General features: G+C 38.2%; 1 long non-coding RNA gene across 1 annotated transcript; it reads left to right on the forward strand.

The window, feature by feature from the left end:
• Positions 1 to 12,400: 12,400 nt before the first annotated feature.
• Positions 12,401 to 12,835, forward strand: LOC149659332 (uncharacterized). Its single transcript, XR_016369835.1, has 3 exons — positions 12,401 to 12,451; positions 12,526 to 12,751; positions 12,810 to 12,835. It is a non-coding gene; the product is annotated as an uncharacterized LOC149659332 (long non-coding RNA).
• The last annotated feature ends 418 nt before the right edge of the window (positions 12,836 to 13,253 follow it).

The raw sequence follows: 13,253 nt of genomic DNA on the forward strand, positions 1-13,253 counted from the left end.
AACTTTAAGTAACTTATATATCAATATTAATGGTTATTACAATTCGTTAACTTTCAGTAACTTATATATCAATATTAATGGTTATTAAAATTCGTTAACTTTTAGTAACTTATATTACGATATTAATGGTTATTAATAAAACAGTTTCATCATTTTACCAAAAACTCATTAAATTTTCTTGAGGCTATCGCCTTTGTAAACAAATCAGCAATTTTGTTTTTAGTACTTACAAATGCTACACTAATGAGTCCCTTTTCCACTCATTCTCTCACATAATGGTATTTAATATCGATATGTTTTGTGCGTCTATTTTCTTTGTTGTTTCGTGAAAACGATGTTGACGCTTGATTTTCACAAAATATATCAGGTGTGTTAACATTGCTTTCAAACTGAAGAGTTATTATCATTTCATTAGTAATCCTATGGAGCCAGACTACTTCTTTCGCGGTTTCTGCTATGGCTATATATTCCGCTTCTGTGCTAGACTGAGCTACGCAGTCTTGTTTTGCTGATCTCCGCATAACCGGATTATCACCGATCTTAATTACCGTCGTAGATTTTCCATCGTCGAGGTCCATGCCGTGAGAAGCATCGGTATAGGCTTCTATGGTAATGTAACTTAAGACATGATAGTTCAGTCCATAATCACTAGTATCAAACACGTATTTTAGAATTCGCATTAAATTACCACAGTGTATTTTAGCAGGGTTTAATGAATTTCTGTACAACTTGGTAACCGCTTACATAATATCAGGTCGAGTGCGTTGTGCTAAGTACATTAGTATACCGATTAGGTTCCGATAATAAAAATCTACTGGGTAATCATCTGGTGGGCATTGGTTTTTGCTGAATGTGATTCCCACTGGAATTGGTATTTTATTTACAGTCTGCGTGCCGATTGTCCATTCTCGTTTCAACTTATCTATATAACCACATTGACGGATATATGCACTCCCTTTTTTCGACAGATCAAATTCGATCCCCAAGAAATATTTTTAACGTATCGTTTATGTCAAATTTGGATCTTATTCGGGTCATTACGGTATCCATTATCCCATTATTTCTAGCTATAACTATGATGTCATCGACATAAACTAATATCACAGCATTCGTTTCATAAAGATATATGCAATTACATCCTTTTAGTTTTGTAAAGTTAAGTTCCTGGAGGACTTTGTCTAATTCTCGGTACCATCGCCTGCCACTCTGTTTCAATCCATATAGAGCCTTCTGTATTTGCCAGACATGATCTTCCTTGCCTAGTTCGACAAACCCTTTTGGTTGCTTGACATAGATGGTTTCATCCAAATTACCGTATAGGTAAGCCTTCTTTACGTCCAATTGTTTATGCGCCCATCCAAGACATACAATGAACAGTAAAACGCAAACTCTGACTAACGAGAAATTTAGCACGCACTGAGAGAAATTTGTTCTGTAAGAACTACATAAAATTTATGGCAGCACTGATGCCAGAACATATCAGTAAAAAATACAGTCAATACGGCCTTTCCGCTTCTCAGAACCATCCTGTAATATTAACAACTTTTTTGTATTTTTCAATAACAAATTTTTATGTAAACATTACAGTTCCAAACTGTGCCTAAATTCAGTGTTTTTTACAGATACAACTGTAAATTATACTGTTTTGATCTGTTTTGAAAAACTGTATTCTTTTCCGTAATGTCTGTAATTTATACTATCTGAATCCTTACCATGTACTGTCTGTATTTTTTACAGATCTGTCCGTAAATTATGCTGTTTTCATCGGTGTTTGAAATCTGAATTCTTTACGGATCTGTCCGTAAATTATGCTGTTTTTATCGGTGTTTGAAATCTGTATTCTTTACAGAACTGTCCGTAAATTATGCAGTTTTCATGTGTGTTCGGAATCTGTATTCTTTACAGATCTGTCCGTAAATTAGGCTGTTTGTATCTGTGTTTGAAAACGGTATTCTATACAGAACAATTTGTAAACTATACTGGTCATGCCTGAGATAAAAGTCTGTACTCTTTACAGAACCCTCTGTACATTATAATGATTATCTGTGATTTGAAAGTCTGTATTCTTTACAGACCTCCAATAAATTTCACAGAATTATTCCTATTTGGTATCCAAACCTATCATTATTATGCTTTTCAGATGTGTTGAAAAACCTCTATGTATTTTAACATTGTAGTGTGTTGAGTTGCATATTATACAATAACATTCCTACACCATTAACATGCTTATAATTGATTACTGCATGTAGAATATAAAATAGCGAGTTTTTAAGAGCGTGAATTTTGCTAATCTTTAAGCGGATGCTATTATACTCTGTTTCAGTTCGATTTTAGTGACAATACTTTCTTTCGTAAGAGATTTCCCCGTTCCCTATGACTGAAACCGAGTATATTTAGAGAATTTCTACACTTTAGTTTCCGAGGAAAATTATGCCTTTACAGCTATTTAGGATGATAATAACTGATACGTTTTCTATTGAAATTCTTTTATTTAATTAATTACAAACCGTCAAACTGGAAATTTTGTTAGTCAATAGTAATATTTTTACGTTAACTTCATCCTCTTCAGTTTCGGGATTTATCCTGGCTATGCATCTGAAAAAAAAAACATCATAATTATAAATTCATGAGGTATTTAATACCTCTGAAATATTTTGATTTAAAACGAAATGAAAAACTATTAAGAATCAGATGTAAATACCGTTGAATAAATTCCATAAAAACCGGAGTATTTTCGGGATATTCCAGGTTTAAAATATAAAAAGGCCAAAAAACATTAAGAATCCGGTTGTCAATTCAGATGGATGAATGTGGTCATTGACAATTTTTTTATCTACAGATAACAAATATTTGGAAGCTTTACCCAAGCTTTCACCTGTGCAACAATTAAGTGAATTGCAAATTAGTTTTAAGAAATAAACCGTGAAATACAATCTAATTAATACCTATTACTACAAGACATGGATGTGGAGGCAACCTTTTTTCAATGTCACTTAGATTTGTTCCATTCTAAATAGAAAAATGGCGTTTGAGTAAAGAGACGCTTGATAATTACTAAATTTAAGGAGTAATTCCTTACCTCAAAAATTGGAAAAATGTGTTTTGGATCCTCTCTGAAATGATCCATGAAAAGTGTGATTACTGCGGCTACAACAGCTTGGTTTTTGTCCTCGTGATGGTCTTCTTTAAGGGCTGCTAGGATAGCCTGCACGCTGGATTTTTTACTTCTCGAGAAATAAGTCAAAATCTGTCCACTCTTTTCAGTAAAAAATCGACTAAACATCGATAGCATATCTTTGCCTAAGAGCTGTTGTAAGTGCGTGACTATGCCAAAACTCTCAAAGAGGAATGGCCAATTCGATTTTAACTGATCTACGGCCATACATTCATTGACATTTGACCTTTGGAGATTATAGCTTTCGCTAAGCTTTTCTTGAACTGCTTTCGTATCGGGATCAATTGTCAAAAATATCAGTTTCATTTCTTCCATAAGGTTTTTACATTTCACCTCATTTGAACTACTTAGCTCAGGTGTGAAGGCATGATTTGACGGGAGTATTGCACGTGGTTTTTTTCTACTTGATGGCTTTTCTGTAGCTTTCATTTTTACAGGTGGCATGAGGTTTTTTTCACGCCTTGACATGTTGTCAAGTTTATTAAAGATTTGTTTTAAGAAGCTTCCAAATCCGGTTCCAGCTCTCTCTTCAAATATGCGGTCATCAATGGCTTCAGGATATTTTTTAACGAACATCTCTGTCACTTTCCTCTTGTTGCTTCGGCTTGGACGCGCGCATTTTTTCAAAATATCAATGAACAACGATTGAATTACTTGACGCTTAATGGCTTCGCTGAGTTTTTTCCCAGATTCCAAACTTTTTTGAACGTGTTTAGGGAAAATATTACCCGAGATACAATACGTTTCTAGCCATTTGTCAGACCTGACTGGACTAAAAATTTCAGCATCCTGCAAAAAATATTTATGATTAATTATGGTTGTCATATTCTAATAAAACAATTTACTATAATCTAGGTTTCATTAGCATATCACTTTCTATACTTTATAAAGCTAACATACATTAATGGCATTGATTACGTATTATTACCTGAGCCTTATAATTCTCATTTTGCTTCCTTGTATCTGCCTCTTCTGAACAGTGGCTATTTTCAACATGTACTAGTACTGGGCTTTGATTGATAACCCCCTTCTGGATATTGTCAGGGAAAATTATTATTAGTTTATTATTTAATTATTAACGCCAGCATTGCTATTTAAGCTGCGATGATAAAACTTAAGTTTGCAAATAAAATTCTCACTTGCCCTTTTTTAAAGAATTCCCAAACTGAAGCACTTTTCTAACGTGGATAGGCTTTAACAAATCAATGGACTTCAAATCATCTTCATTCAAAAATTGAATGTCCTCTACAGAATCCACGCCAAGGTCCTTTATTTTTAAAACAATGTTTTCCACTTTATCATTAGACAATGATTTAAAAAGATCAAAAATGCATTTTGTTGAAGCGGTGTTAGTGTCATTTCCATTAAGGGTTTCCCCATTAATTTACCGTATGACATTTGGATCGTCAGGGTCTTTTTCCTAGAATACATTAATTGTATAAATATTAAATATTATTATGAAAACAAAAAAACAGCTAGATGAATTTTAATTCATTTTACTTGGAATTTTTAACTATAACTGCACACGTAGAAAACAAAAATTATTTAGCTAATTTACTTTATTTAAAATCATAAGGACTTAATTCTTTATTATTAAATAGAAATAACTATTTTAAATGGGTTTATACCAACAAGCAACGAGACTGATTTCATCAGATTGACAAAGCATATAAATAAATTAACCTTTGTAAGTGAGACTAATATCTGATATTTTTGAGTTAACACCAAGAATTAATTTTTAACATTACACATGGTTCTGTATGTATCAAAACGTTAATGAAGGTAGCACAAAGGTCTTGCAATCATACTAAATTTCGCACTAACGGTAATAAACATCGTGCTCAAGTGTTATAATAGTTTTTCCAGAAATTTGATAACAAGAAAGTGGATAATAATCAACCACATCAGAGTTGAATACTATTTTACTTCGATTTAAATCAAATAGTTCGAAAGCATGTAATGTGGCCAAATATTTAGTTTAGAAAAGAGCAATTTAATGGTAAACTTCAGTGTCATCTTTCACAAAGTTAGTTACTATTTTCCCTAAAAGCATGTAATCATCGAACGATCGATAAATTAAAAATTTTCCCTTATCATAGGCTGTGCCTTTAAATTGTACCTTTGAAGTACATTTAGTGTTAACGCTACTAAACTTGAGATCTTGAGCTTCATTCTTTACACTTTCAAAATTGTCCAATTCAAAGCTGCTAGAGTTATTATATTCTACACAAGTAGGAAATGGCAAGCCGGCAGAGTAGTAAGCCTGCTGAAACTGATGTTTCTCTGCCAATTTCTCTGTAATATTTACGAAGTTTTTTTGTGTTATTTGCCATTTTCTTGTAAACCGTATGTTTGCTTTCAAATCGCAAGGTCCACAATCTTATTAGGGGCCCAAATTGCAACATTAACTCTGGATAGTGATTAATTAGATAGTGATGCTTGGCTTTCAAGTTATATCCTATAAATTCCTTTAAAAGCCCTCTTTTATATTTAGCTAGCATAAATATTAGAGCCTCGACACCATTTTTTGAGATTTTAGGAGATGTAACAATTTCCACAATGCCCTTTAGCAAGAGATACAGTTCCCACACCGGATCACTAAAATTTTGAACTTATCTTTAATAATTAGAGATAAAAACCGAAGAAGACACCAGATTTGTGAGGCATCGCCTGTGATTTTTTTATTTGATTGGCTTTGTTTCCAACATCTGAACCTTGAAATGTAAATTCCGAAGCAAGCCAATTAAAGTTATTCCACGACAGCCATTTTTTTAATCAATGAGAACTGGTAAATGTCATAGGCAACTACACCTTCAAACAAATCATGGGCGAGGCATGGTGCACGGAGAACAAAAGTGAAAGTTCAACAACTCATATAATGAGGCATTTGCTTGGATACCGTTAAAAGATTTCAAGTTGGGATTATCTCTAAGCATTATTATTGCATCGTTGTAATTTTCTACAGTCCTTCTCTCGAATATATCAGTTTCATTTAAATTTTCCTGTTTATCTAAACAAAATTTACAAATGTAGCCCTTAGAGAAATTTCGTTGGAAACCCCCAATCTCGTGGTTGTCAAGATTATCGCCAAGTAAGCTAATCAAATGAACCTTCACGTTTGTACCATTACTATGAGTAATCCCTTCTGTTTCAAGTCTCTTTAATTCGTCAATTATCATTTATAAACAGTTTTCAAGTCCATGATTTTTGAGGTGTTTGTTTTTGCATAATGATATAAGCTGAATGTGATTAATTGTTGATCGGTACTCGGCGAGTATGTTTACAAGTGGAAAATATATTCTCGATATTTTATGGGTGGATCCGAGTGGATCTTCAATTTCAAAAGCATCTTGAAATATCAGTAGTTGTAGGGATTTGTTTCCACCTTTAAGGTACTCTTGAAAAAATATTTTTCCATCTGATATGTCGCAAAGAACTTGATTGTCACCAAATCTATACGATGGTTTGAGATAAGTTAAGATCTTTTCCACTTCTTTGCTTGAGAGAGGGATCGGGGAATACGCGACGCTCTTGCTTGGTGTTGGAACATTCAATTTTCCCGCATTATAATATTTACTGAGATGGTAGAGCCATCTATGAAACCGAGCAGTAAAACATATATAAATACTTGTGTATGTATTATTATTCTTTTCTGAGTCTTTGTTAATAAACACAGTTTTTCTCTTCTCTGAACCTAATGGTTGTGATCTCCTATTGTTTCATGTTTTAATTACTATTAGCTTTGCAGCTTAAAACCCAATAGGTTATGGGCCCAGTTATGATTCCACTGCGTAATTAATAGTTATCTTAGATAGTTAATAAAATTAGTTAGGTTTGCTTCACGCCATCCGTAAAAAGTTAAACGTATACACCAAAGCAAAGGCCTAAGTGGAACAATGGCTGGAATGAGTTCGGGAGGTATGAATTTTGAGAAATTAGAAGGGAAATCCAACTACAATGAATGGAAATTCGCTATGGAACTATACCTCACTGAAAAGGATCTATGGGATTTTGTTGATGGAACAAAAACGGAAGCAGATGATGCGGTGAAGGCAAAGAAAGCGTACTCGACTATTGGTCTTGGCGTTCAGCCTCATATTTACACAGAAATTCGAGACCTAGCAACAAAGAATGGCAAGGCGGCATGGGATATACTAAAGAAACGCTTCGAAGACAAGGGATTTGCACGCAAGGCAACCCTCATCGCAGAATTAATCAACGTTCGATTTGAAGATTGCAAGGGTATGGCTGATTACCTAACTAAAAAGAAAACCCTCGCATTACAACTAAAGGCGATTTCTACTAATATCGAAGACGAGATTTTAGCGGGTATTATCCTAGCCAGCTTACCAGAAATGTATAATCCATTAGTTATAGCACTAGCAAATTGTGGACAAACTGTCACAACTGATTTAGTGGTAACGAAATTGTTGCAAGAAGCAGATAAATCAGCGCCAAAGCCGATTCAGTCAGCGCATATTTCCACGGGTAACGTTAACTCTAACTCGAAGAAGAAACGTTTCAAAGGGAAATGCAACAAATGCCAGAAAATAGGCCATAAAGCTGTGGATTGTTGGTCCAAGGATAAGGATTTAACAAAAGAAAAGGGTGACCACAAGAAGAAGGAAATGTCGGAAAGGGCGTACATCTATTATGAAGATGGTACAGCAAAAGGGAAAGGCAACTGGCTGATCGACTCAGGCGCTACATCACATATGACAGCGCAGGCAGTATGGGTTGAGGATTATCAACATGACACCTCAAAGAGAATCCATACCGGAGGAGGAACGTTACAATCCAGCGGGATTGGAAACGTCACGCTACCAGTAAAAGTCAGGGGTCAAGTGACCACTCTGCGCCTGAGCAAGGTTTTGGTCGTTCCGAACTTACGTGAGAATTTAATATCAGTCTCTAAGCTTCGGGAAGATGGTCTAGTCGTCGAATTTGATGAAAAGATTAGAATCAAATGTAAACAAACTGGACAAGTCCTTGCCTATGCCGTAGAAGATAATGGTCTTTATAGACTAGACGTTGCCTGGGAGAAGATCTACCACACGTCCGATACGTTAACGTTCACAATTTGGCATCAACGCCTAGGACACTTAAGCATTGGAGGAATGCGTCGCCTAAGAGGGATGGTAGATGGCATGGATTGCCCATTAATTCCTGATCAAACGATTTGCGTATCATGCATCATGGGGAAACAGCATAGGACTGCATTTCCAAAGAAGAAAGTGCAGCGGGCCCAAAATATACTAGAGCTACTACACTCAGATTTATGTGGACCCATGACGGAAAATTCGATTGGTGGGGCCAGATACATGTTCTGCATCATTGATGACGTATCACGAATGACTTTCGTCTATTTTCTGAAAGCGAAAAGCGAGGTACTTGAGGTTTTCAAAGCATTCAAGGTACAAGTTGAAAAAGAGACGGGGAAAGATGTCAAACGTTTAAGAACGGACAACGGAACCGAGTATGTGAATACGAAGATGAACCATTTCCTTCAAGAACATGGTATTACACATCAAACTACGGTACCATATTGTCCCGAGCAGAACGGAGTAGCCGAACGAAAGAATCGTACGTTGGTTGAAAGAGCGCGAGCAATGCTGGCTGACGCCAATCTGCCAAAACGATTTTGGGCCGAGGCAGTCAGTACGGCGTGTTACCTGAAGAACAGGTCACCGACCGTAGCCGTCAAGGACAAAACGCCATTAGAAGTATGGAGTGGCGAAAGGCCAAACTTGAAGAATCTAAAGGTTTTTGGTTGCAAGGCGTTTGCACACATTCCAAAAGAAAAGCGTACGAAATGGGATCAGAAAGCAATAGAACTAATGTTCATTGGATACAGTTCCACCCAAAAAGGATACCGCTTAATGAATCCAAAAACCTACGAGCTAACTGTTTCCAGAGATGTCACATTTATTGAAGGTCAAATGGCAAGATCAAATGACGCTAAAGAAGACACCGAACCGTTTGTCGTTGACGTTACACCGTTTCCAACTGCCTCAACAGAAGTCATTGCAGCGGCCCTTCCCGAGCCGCAACCGGCAGTTGAAAGACAGGTCGTGTACGACCCTGAAGCGGGTGCACTGGAAGAAGTCATCAATCGACCAGAAGAAGAAATTGATCGCGACCAAGTGAACATCCTTGAAGATCAAGAGCCAAGATATCCTGTACGCAACCGGCACCCCCCGGTTCGCTATGGACAAGACGAACTTTTCTTACCTTTAAATGGGCGAAACATGGACTCGACGCAATGCCGAAGACACCGAGCCAATTGATATGGAGTTTGAAAATAGGAGATGGAGTGGTTTTGACAGGGAAATAGAATAGTTTTTAAGGAGGCGGTTAGGGATGTCGTCGGAGCTGGACGCACTCTTTAGGTCAAGGTCTTTAATTAGCTCACCTAGGGTGGGAAGTAGTCAGGCCTTGGCGGATAGGCAGGGGGAGGTAAGTCTATGGTGGATTAGGGAGTCCCATTAAAATTAAGCACTAAGGTTTGGTTAACACAATAAGCCATGTCAAGGTCAGAGGGCGTACTAGTACCGTTTGCCAACGTAATGGTAAGACGAGAGGGAACAGTCCGTGCTTGAGATCAAAAAATCGATAGAAGGCCTTGGGGGGGGGGTTTTTTGAGGTTCTTAAAATTTCTTTCATGCATTATGGTTTTAGACTGGGCAATTAAGGATTTGACTAGATGAATTTGGTGCTTGTTGAGAGGTTGTAGGCGATGTACTCATGTGTGTTGGCACGTTGCGTGGCAAGGCGAAGTTAGTACCTTAGTTTCTCCTTTTTATGGACGGCCCTTTTGGTGGAGACAGAGATACAAGGACACGTAAGCTTTGGTGAAGCGTCATCGTATTGCGGTGCAAAATCATCAATACAGCAAAAGAGGACTGAATTAAAGTAGGTCCAGGCATCATCAATTGGCATATGAGAAATTGGCGTCCAGTCCGCATTTGATAGAGCAGCATTGAATACTTTTAATGCGCGCGGGAATAGTCATAGTTCTCCGAAAGGTAAATTGGATAGTTTGGTTAAGCAAGGTGGGAAGGGGTACAAGACAGAGAGTGCTAGATGGTCACTGTCCCCCAACGGTGGGAGGTCATCTAACGTTGGAAGTACCGTGGCCGAGGTTAAAATGAGGTCAAGACTACTGATGTTGCTGGTCTGATTGTAGTGGGTGGGAAAAGAGACGTGTTGGGGAAGGGGTGACGATCGTAGGTCTAGTAAAAAGCCATGCTCAATGGAGGCACCGGGTTTCAGCGTTAACGTCGCCCAGTCATTGAGAGAGAGATTTAGGTCACCGATAATAAATGGGAGAGAAGAACATTGTGACACACGCCGAATATTGTCATTTAGGTATAATGTTAGATCCTAGGGGGTGTTGGGGGCACGGTAGACACACCCGAGTGTGAGCCAGGTGGTAGAAAGTTCGGGTTTCATTTCAATCCAGACTGACTGGGCTAATTGATCAGGGAGAGAAAGTCCGTGAAATAGGAAATCTGACTATAGGAAATCTGACTTAAGCAGATTATGACACCACCTCCAGGGCGATGTGGAAGGTCAACGCGGATAAAAGTAAACCCTGGGAGATTGTAGTCGGTATCATTTTGGTGATGGCTTTGCCCAGGTTTCAGTGATACAGATACAATCTGCACCCCATGTTTAAGATTGAGTTTGGAGATCTTTGCGTTTACCGTAGAGAGTTTGAGCACAAAAATACAAGACTTTCAGAGTTTAAGCTAGTTGAGTAATTGCGGCTGGTGGGGGGAGGTTGAGACTGAGGTAGGGGGAAAAATTCGTGGCTGGCGAATGGGACATTCCGAGGGAGAGGGAAAAGTATTTAGTAGGTTTTTGGAATGGCGGTAGAGCTAGGGTCTATTAAATTAGTTGGATGGGTTATGTTCCTCTCAGGGGCAAAATTTTGCCAAGCCTAATAACTTGGTTAAATTCTCCATTGTCTCGCCGCCTCCGAAGATCTTCAACAAGTAAATTGTGGGAGCGGCTGTGCTCGGCAGAGCGATCAGGCGATATAGGGATACTCAAAAGAGTTCTGGTGCCGCCAGTCCTGGATAGCATGTGCGAAGTATCGGCCATAATAACTGAGGTTAATTAAAGCCGCAGTGGGCTGGGATGCCGCTGGCAGTAGTTGCCCACACGATCTATACGGAATTTCTAGCAATGAAAATAGGAGGTCTAAATCATGGAGAATCCGGTAAGCGAACTGGGAGTCATCACTAAAATTGTTAAAGTCCGGAACATGAAATAGTCGAGCATTATATTTCCTGGTATGAATATCAGTGGGGTCGACATTAAAGAACCTCGTAGGACCTCACCCCGTTTGGGGATGGGCGAGAGACACTAGTAGGCTAGGAGCATCACGCCAGGAGGAATGAGCCACAGGGGTAACAAATGAAGACACGGCGGTTTTGTGGCTGAAAGGCGGAAAATTATTCGTTTTGTCATCGTTGGGATTAAGAAGAGATACTGAAGGCGGCGGGAGCACAGAAAAGGCAGATAATTGTCTTTGTGGGAGGCGATAAGCTCGCCATTTTCCCAAGTTTGCGTTGTGAGAGAGGTGGTGGTAGTGTGTAAGGCAGCCGTTTCTGAGAGTAACAGTTGCAGCTGAGCAACTAACTGCTTAAGAAATACAAAACACCGTTTTTACACCAAAAATTCCCGGCGAAATTCAAATTTTCAATTTAGGGGCGTGGCTTAAAACTATTTCTGGCGCGTAAAAAAGCAAATGTTTCGCCCTCTCGAGAGCGCGAGCGCTCGCGATCGGCAGGCCGGGTCTTACCGTCTTACCGTCTTCGTCTTCGGTAGTATAGAGGTTTTAGGCGCGCCATAACCGTATGCACGGAGATTTATTTTATAAATTTCGCGGTTGTTACCGTTTCTTTTACAAACTAGCACTTTTCTTATCAAATCCGAACTGCAATGCCTAATACTAAGAATTGTGTTGTTGTGGGCTGTAATAGCATCAGTGAGAACAAAGATGGTACTTTCGGTTTTCACGCGTTTCCAGAGGATGAAGCCTTGCGCCAACAATGGATTTTAGCAACAAATAAGTCAGCTGGTTGGACACCTGGCAAAAATTCCCTAATTTGCTCAAAACATTTTCAAAGTAATGACTTTAGCAAGAAGGCAGAAAAACGATTCCGTTTGAATAAAAATGTGATTCCATGTAATGTTGGCGCCACTTCATCTTCAGATAGTGCAATCTCAGGGGAGCCTTTAGGGCTTGTAAAAAGGCCAAGAGTTGAGGTGAGAATTCTTACGTGGAAATTGTACATACAGTACAGTGTATGTATCACCTAATTAATGATAGCATGTCATAGGAGGCAACATGCGAAATTTCCCAAGTAGAATCATCACTCAATGATACTGTGCATGATAACGTTAGCAATGTTACCGAGGAACCACATATTGAAGGTAATATTAGCCAAGGTGTTCAGACTGAATTTGCCGTAAAAAATAAAGGTTGCCAAGTAAATTTAAAGCGAAAAGGCTGTCATGTAACAACACAAACATTAAAATATGGAGGATTGATGTTGAAAAGTAAAGGTGAGTAGTTTTACGCAAATGTGTAAGTTGGGACTCATTACGTCTACACCTATTATAGCATGTCAAACATTTATAATAAAAACTACAAGGGGACCGTCCATAAACTACGTCACGCAAAAAATGGCATTTTCTGACCCCCCGTCCCCCCTGATCACACTTGGTCACGTTTTCTAAGACCCCTCCCCTGAAAACCACGTCACATTTCTTTAACCCCCCCCCCTCAACGGACTATTATTTGTCTTTATTTCCCAATTTAATTTGATTTATTTAAAAGGAGATTCTTTCTTCTTTTCCACTCAGAAATGTTTTGCTCGACTTTAAAGTTCATTTCCGTTTTTAGCTTTTACGAATATGGTTTGCCTCTTATTTCGCTTTAATGTCTGGATGTGCTTTTTTATAACCATCCAAAATATTTCCGAAAAGCTTAGTTAAAGGGCACACTTAATAGATTTCGACATTGTCACTTGAAAACTTTAGGCTAATCGAGCTCGGGAATCAGATT

This window comes from Phalangium opilio, unplaced genomic scaffold (assembly GCF_054372755.1).
Source record: "Phalangium opilio isolate 3A_F unplaced genomic scaffold, DU_Popi_V2 ptg000073l_1, whole genome shotgun sequence".
NCBI classification, from domain to species: Eukaryota; Metazoa; Arthropoda; class Arachnida; order Opiliones; family Phalangiidae; genus Phalangium; species Phalangium opilio.